The sequence below is a fragment of the Macaca mulatta genome, chromosome 4 (genome assembly GCF_049350105.2).
Source record: "Macaca mulatta isolate MMU2019108-1 chromosome 4, T2T-MMU8v2.0, whole genome shotgun sequence".
NCBI classification, from domain to species: Eukaryota; Metazoa; Chordata; class Mammalia; order Primates; family Cercopithecidae; genus Macaca; species Macaca mulatta.
This window is the reverse complement of record NC_133409.1, coordinates 29,898,359-29,906,590: the sequence shown is the minus strand read 5'-3', so window position 1 is coordinate 29,906,590 and position 8,232 is coordinate 29,898,359. Positions and strand designations below refer to the sequence as shown.

The 8,232-nt window shown below is 37.2% G+C and overlaps 1 pseudogene; it reads right to left on the bottom strand.

Annotated features, from left to right (window-relative positions):
• Positions 1-1,157: 1,157 nt before the first annotated feature.
• Positions 1,158-7,870, bottom strand: LOC144340603 (activating signal cointegrator 1 complex subunit 1 pseudogene; annotated as a pseudogene).
• Positions 7,871-8,232: the final 362 nt, after the last annotated feature.

Genomic DNA, 8,232 nt, shown 5'->3' with positions numbered 1-8,232 from the left:
ATGCATATTCAATGTAAATACTGATATGTTGAAACAAGTCTTCCATTTTTTCCTGTTTGTTCTATTGTTTTCTGTTTTGTTTTTCCTGCCATTCTGTGAGTAACTTAAACATTTTTTAGAATTCCATTCTGATGTACCCATACCATTTTTTCGAGTATATATCTTTGTATAGCTTTTTAAAGTGGTTGCTTTAGTGGCTATGTGTATATACACACACACACACACACACACACACACATATTTATGTATATATATGCACATAAATATATATAGCCACTATATATGTTTATATATTAGATATGTATAGCCACTATATATATTTATATTTTAAATATGTATAGCCACTATATATATTTATATATTAAATATATATAGCCACTATGTATATATAAATGTAAAACTTACCACAGCCTATTGATGTTGTAATTTTACCAGTCTGAGTTAAGTGTAGAAATCATATCTGCTTTTACATTTTTTGTCTTAAATATTTCCACAATCCATATTTATAACCACATCAGATTGTTCCAATCTTTGCTTCAACAGCCAGAATTCTTTAAAAAACGCAAGAGGAAAAAAAAAGTCTACTTTATTTACCCATATTTTTGCTTACCGTGTTCTTTATTTGTAATCTTTCAAAAAGATTTCTTCTCTTATCATTTTATTTCTGTTTAGGAATCTTCTTTCAGGAATTTTTAAAAGGTAGGTCTGCTGGTGATAAATTCTCTTAGTTTTTCTTTATCTGATAATGTCTTGATTTCTTCATTCATGAGGGATATTTTTGGTGGGTGTAGGATTTGGGATTGATAATTCTTTTTTTTTTTTTTTCTTTCAGAACTTGAAAAAATGTTTTCTATTTCCTTCTGGCCTGCATGGTTTCTGGTGAAAAGTCTCTTTAAATTTAAATTGTTTTTCCTAATAGATAAGGTGTCATTTCTGTCTCTCTGCTTTCAAGATTTTTTTCTTTGTCTTTAGTTTTTACAAGTTTGACTATTATATGTCTTGGTATGAATTTCTTTGGGCTTCTCCTTTTTGGGGGTCACTTAACTTTTTGAATCTGTACATTTATATCTTATGTCAAATTTGGAATGTTTTTAGCTATTGTTTGTTAGAGTATTTACCAGCTCTGCTGTCTTTTTCCTCTCCCTTCAAAACTCTAATTACAATAACGCTAAATCCTTTGTTATGGTCTCACAGGTCCCTGAGGCTCTATTCACTTTTTGTTTAGTCTTTCTTCTCTCTGTTATCCATATTGTATAATTTCTATTGATATCTCTTCAGGTTCATTGACTATTTCTTCTGTCCCCTCTGTTCTGCTGCTGAGCCCTTCCACTGAGTTTTACAATTGGATTCTTCTGTTGTTTTAGTTCTAAAATTCACATTGGTTTTTATTTATATCTCCTACTTCTTTATTTCCTTTTATTTGCTTTTTATTGCTGTTTATTATTCCATTTGAAGCAATACTTTTTATGATGGCTGCTTTAAAACCTTTTTTCAGATAATTCTGACATTTCTATTAGCTCAGTGTTGACATCTGTCGATTGTTGTATTACACCATTCTCCCACTGCTATGAAGAAATACCCAAGACTGGGTAATTTATAAAGGAAAGGGGTTTACTTCACTCACAGTTCCACATGGCTAGGGAGGCCTCAGGAATCTTACAATCACGGCAGAAGGCAAAGGAGAAGCAGGCACCCTCTTCACAGGGTGGCAGGACTGAGTGAGTGCAAGCAGAGGAAATGCCAGACTCTTATGAAAGGGAAGAGGCTTTCTACTTCCTGGTGAGGGTGAGAGTACCAGTTTCCTACTGTCATCCATCTGACACCACCCTAGTGGGGAATGTGAGGTGGTGGTTTGGACACCTAGCTTGAGGTGTACAAGACTGGAAATCTAGGCTCCCACTGGGCCTTTGCTGGCTTGTGTGGGAATGGGCCATAGTTTTTTTCTGTGGTGTCTGGCTTGAGCAGAGAGATTATTATCTAAGAATTTTTGGTTTTTCTAGCTCTTTGACTAGAGAGAGCAGCTTTTTGTTGGGGGTTATCATCTGCATTGCTATGTAGTCAGTTTCTTCAGCTCTAAGTCTGAGATCTATAAGGCAAAAGCAAATAAAAAAAAATGCAGGGAACTCACCACATTTTTCTTTGCTTCCAATGTCCCTAGCCAGTCTGCCATCTTCTCTCCCACGTTCAGAGTCTTTTTGTGCTTGTTTTATATATAATGGTCAGAAATTTTAGTTGTACTTCAGGGGAGAAATAGACAAAAGTATGTCTACTCAATCTTCCCCAAAGCAGAAGTTCCCTTTTTGTGTTTATTGAAAATTTAGGATACAGAATTAGCTTGACCTGATTTGTTAAATGTGGACCTTAGAAAGTGTTGTCTAAGGGCTTTAGAGCAATAATGCCCCAATTTTGGGCATCCCTTTATCCCAGACCCAACGTCTCTGTTTCTGTGAAAACAGATTTAGTTATAATTTTGTGTTATAATTTTAGTTATACTGCCTGTGTTGATAAAGAACATTCCAAGCACTTTGGGAGGCTGAGGCGAGTAGATCACGAGATCAGGAGATCAAGACCATCCTGGCTAACACGGTGAAACCCCGTGTCTACTAAAAATACAAAAAAAAAGTTAACCAGGTGTGGTGGTGGGCCCCTGTAGTCCCAGCTACTCGGGAGGCTGAGGCAGGAGAATGGCGTGAATCAGGGAGGCAGAGCTTGCAGTGAGCTGAGATCCTGCCACTGCACTCCAGCCTGGGTGACAGAGCGAGAGTCCATCTCAAACAAACAAATAAACAAACAAACAATTCCAGACTACGCCAGGGATTAAGAGTGGTAAGAGAACACTTTGGTGATATTCTAGAGTGAGGCGGAACAATTAACATACTAAGGATGAAGGACTAGGTTCCGGGCTTAAGCTGACATCAGTGGATATCAGACTTATTTGAAAACTGGTCTTTTTTTTTTTCTATGATGATCTTGTTTTATCTTAAACCATTTTAATCAGTATTTTTTTACATTAATTTATATTAATTCTGATTGTTAATTTTTTTCCCCTCACTTTCTCTTTTTTGGTCATTTCTTTTATCACAAATAAGGTAAAATTTTCTTTTTTTTTTTTTTTTTGAGACGGAGTCTCGCTCTGTCGCCCAGGCTGGAGTGCAGGGGCCGGATCTCAGCTCACTGCAAGCTCCGCCTCCCGGGTTCACGCCATTCTCCTGCCTCAGCCTCCTGAGTAGCTGGGACTACAGGCGCCCACCACCTCGCCTGGCTAGTTTTTTGTATTTTTTTAGTAGAGACGGGGTTTCACCGTGTTAGCCAGGATGGTCTCGATCTTCTGACCTCATGATCCACCCGTCTCGGCCTCCCAAAGTGCTGGGATTACAGGCTTGAGCCACCGCGCCCGGCGGTAAAATTTTCTTCTACCATTGTTTTCTGTTCCTCCAAGCCTATAAAAGTATTCATTAAGTACAATTACAGTATCGTGTGAAATAAACGTTGCAGAAATCTGATGTGATTTATAATCATAACCAAGCTTATAAAAGTATTCATAAAGTACAATTATAGTATTATGTGAAATAGACGTTGCAGAAATCGGATGTGATTTATAATCATTTGGGGGTTGGAATAGAACTACTAGTCATGTATAAAAAAAGCATTTCATTTGCTGCAATCTGGTAAATAACTATTAAATCTATTCTCTGATTTTCTGGCTACTTTTGCAAGAAAGAATTATGGTAGTTTTGAAAGTAAATTTTACTTTCAATATTGAAAAGATTTTAAAAAAAATACTGTAGGAATATTAGTTTTTATTTATTTAACAACTTTCTATTATCACAGAAATTAAATTGAGGATTATATATTAATTCCAGGAAAAGCAGCTGTTCTAACTATTATCTCCTTTTGGCAGAAGGATATATATAAATTCAGAGAATATAGAAGAATAATTAAAAAAAAATTTTAACCCTACTTGGTCAATTTAACATCTAAACTCAAAATTGCTGATATAGTTTGAATATTTGCCCCACCCGAAGCTCATGTTGAAATGTAATCCCCAGTGTTGGAGGTGGGGCCTGATGGGAGGTGATTAGATCATCCGGGTGAATTTCTCATGAATGGTTTAGCGCCAGTCCTTTGATGCTGTCCTCGTGAGGGTGAGAGAGTTCACGCGAGATCTGGTTGTTGTACAGTGTGGTGCAACCCCTCCACCCTGCTCCTGCTTGCTCCATGTGATATTCTGCTCCCTCTTTGCCTTCTGCCATGATTGGAAGCTTCTTGAGGCCTCCCAGAAGCAGATGCTGCTCTGTTTCTTGTACAGCCTGCAGAACTGTGAGCCAATCAAACTTTTCTTCATAAATTATCCAGTCTTGGGTATTTATTTATAGCTATGCAAGAACACCCTAATACAGTTGCTTTTAAAATATTAATAATAAGAACTTTGAGAATTTGGTTGATGTGATGGAAAGACTAGAGAGACAGCACCTCTGTTTCCCTAATCATTTTTTTTCCTAGCATCAGTTTATCAACAATCTCAGAGCTCACTCAATTTAGACATGGAATAATTTGTTAAAATTGTTTCCTTAAAATCTTGATCCACATTTCTAACTTTCCTACTGTCTGTTTTAGAACTGGTGCATCTGAAGAATTTGCTTTTCATTCCAGAAAATAGTATTGGGCTTATTACTGTATTTCATATTATCTCAGCTAAACTTCCCTCTTGGTGTATGTTGAGAGCTGATTTAAAAAAATATCCAGATGCAAGCAGTTTCTTAACTGCTTTCTGCCAACCTCTCATTAGCATGTAGTCAAGGTGATTCATGACAAGCATGAGTATTACCATTGATTCAGTACTAAGATGAGTACAATTGGCAATGTAGAGTTCAAGGGAATAGTGGAAGGCCTCATGAAAAGACATGATGTCACTGATGGAAAGTGTAGTATATGGAAGCAGGTGATAAAGGCAACAATGGTATGGGGTGATCATTTATTGTTCTTGATACAAATGGAGAATTTATGATAATGAAATCTAAGTCCTAGTGATACACCTGCATGTTCTAGGAACAAGGGGGAGGCCAGGGTAGACAGCAAGGAATGAGCAAATGGAAAGAAGATGGAACTTGATATCAAAAATAGGTAAACTTCTAAATAAAGAGAGGTAACAGGATTACTCGAGTGTCTGTGTTAAGAATGGACTCTAGGCAGGAGAATGGCATGAACCCGGGAGGCGGTGAGCCAAGATCGCGCCACTGCACTCCAGCCTGGGTGACACAGCAAGACTCCTTCTCAAAAAAAAAAAAAAAAAAAAGAATGTACTATAGGGGAAAAGTTGAATGAAAGTTTTGAAGCCAGAAGCGCTAGGATATGCTAATACAAAATGTGGAAAATGAGAGAAAAGAGGCAGTTCATTCTATATTTACTGAGTCAGTATAGGTATCAGACATAGTGCCAAGTATCTTGGCATAGAAAGATAAAAAAAAGATGATCTATTTTTTTTTCCTTTTTACTGCAAGAGTAAAAGCTAAATTTTATCTTGTGCCCTAGTACCCACATGTTGTATGTTTGTGTTTGCATAACTGAAACAAAGGTTTCAAAAAACTATATTTACCCATGCAATATATAATAATATAAAACATAAGATAAATTTAAAATATGACCTTAATAGTATTAAAATACAATGTTCTTTTGTACTTCATTTTCAAAATGCTGGTCACAATTGATTAAATCAGTGACTCTCAAGCATTTTGATCTCAGGAACTCTACTCCCTTAAAAATTGCTGAGGACCGGCCGGGCGCGGTGGCTCAAGCCTGTAATCCCAGCACTTTGGGAGGCCGAGACGGGCGGATCACGAGGTCAGGAGATCAAGAACATCCTGGCTAACACGGTGAAACCCCGTCTCTACTAAAAAAATACAAAAAAAAAAAAAAAAAAAAATGAGCCGGGCGTGGTGGTGGGCGCCTGTAGTCCCACCTACTCGGGAGGCTGAGGCAGGAGAATGGCGTGAACCCGGGAGGCGGAGCTTGCAGTGAGCTGAGATCCGGCCACTGCACTCCAGCCTGGGCGACAGAGCGAGACTCCGTCTCAAAAAAAAAAAAAAAAACAAAAAGTTGCTGAGGACCATACAAAGCTTTCTTAAAAGTTACTTGCAGCATCGAATCTAAAACTGTGTCAATAAACTTCAAGTACATTTTCATTAAAATTAATTGACTTATCTTGTACTGTGAATGGATCTTTTACCCATGTATGATTTTGGATTATCATGCATTGGCCATTTGGAAAATATTGGTTCACTGAGTTATGAAGATTTTCCAAATATTTGCAAACTTCATTATATAATAGTTAAAAATCACATTTGTTAATATCACCATTGATCTCTTCCAAAGAGTCATTAAGTTTTCGGGAAGCTGTCAAGCTCACAGTGTTGGATACAAGGTTTTTGAAGTTCTAGTTTTCCTTGAAACTTAAACTTTCTGGTGGGCAAAAATGATATAAAATAACGTTGTTCATGTTAAAGAAAATCTCAGCCAAATATCCTAGTCTGCATAACAATAGAGTCAGTCATTCTTGAAAGTAAAAATGGTGTCCCACCAAAAAAAGTACCTAGTACAGCTTGCAACTGAATTGAATAATTTCTCTCAAGATAACATCTTACTTCACTATTCCCATTTTGTCACAAAGAATATTAGAAAGATGTATACTAAAGGAGAGATGAATAATAATACTTTTTCAGTTTTTTTAGGACATTTTAAAGTGAAAGGCATTTTTCTTTGAAACGGTGAACTAAAGCAGTGAGGAATAAATACTGGGTACAGTGTGGTACCACCATTAGTGCAAATGTCAGCATAATGGAAAAGGCAACTCGCATCTTAATGTTATGATGACAGTTTTGACTGCATAGATTTCCTGAAAAGTCTTGGGACCCCCAGGGCCCCATAGATCACACTTTGGGAACTACAAGTTGTTTTGACAACTCACTATCAGGTGGCAAACCACAGTTTGATATACAGAGCACGCTAGGGCAGGAAAATTTTGAAAGATAGAAATTTGGAGAAAATAAAAAAAATCTTTGAGCCGGATTTTAATTTCATCCCCACCTACTAAAATCATGGCTAATAATGGGATGAGATAGAATTAAATTTAAGTTTATTCAACTGCAAAGCCTTTATTCTTTCCAATGTGAATGCCATCGTTTCATAAAAAAAAATCAAAAATAATTAATTTTTTCAAAAAATATTTACTTAGTATCTGCTATAAGCAAGATCCTCTTCTAGCATAAGAATCCCTGTGATTCTAGGTACAATAGATAAGAGTATTCTTTTAGTGTGGTGGTAAGAAATCTTTTTAAAAGTAGATGAAACAAGCAAAATAATATTTTAGATAGTGCTAAATCCTATAATAGAAATATGGAAATGTTAGAGTGGTACTACCCAGGCCTCATACTTTAAAGGGCTCCACTGTGGCCCTGCTGTCACACCCCTACTTACAAAGCCTCCCTGGGGACAAGAGCCACAGGGGTGAACACTCACAGGATTGTTTGGCAAAGTAGGGAGGCTGGACTGAGCTCTACATAGATACTAGTGCAAGGCTTTTCTTTGTCTGGGATGAAGTGGGATGGGAAGGAAGGTGGGCATGGGGCAGGAGGCTCCATTTATACTTTTGCCTTTGCCTGAAAATGTTAAGAGTAGGCCTCCAGGTAGGTGGATTTCTTGAGTCCAACAGTTCGAGACCAACGTGGGCAACATAGTGAAACCTTGTCTCTACAAAAAATACAAAAAATATCCTGGTGTGGTGGCAGGTGCCTGTAATCTCAGCTACTCAGGAGGCTGAGGTGGGAGGATCACTTGAGCCTGGGAGGCACAGGTTGCAGTGAGGTGAGATCATACCACTGCACTCCAGCCTGGGCAACAGAGTGGACCTTGTCTCAAAAAAAAAAAAAAAAAAAAAAAAAAGTAGGCCTGAATAAAGGGATGGACTGGGTGCTAAGTTTAGGCCTACTTCTTACAGTTGAGAAAAACAGTAAGTAATGGTCAAACATAGACTAGGCACTTTTGTAGACATCTCACCTCACATCACATCAAACATCAAAAATATACCACAGTAAATGTTAACTTTTGCTATAAAAATTTTGAGACATCTTTGTAGTTTTGTTCTTGCTAGAATTTGGCCATGAGAAACTCATATTTAAGTTATGATTTGATTTTTTTGGCAATTATTATGTATACTTGGGAATTCTTGAGAAAAGG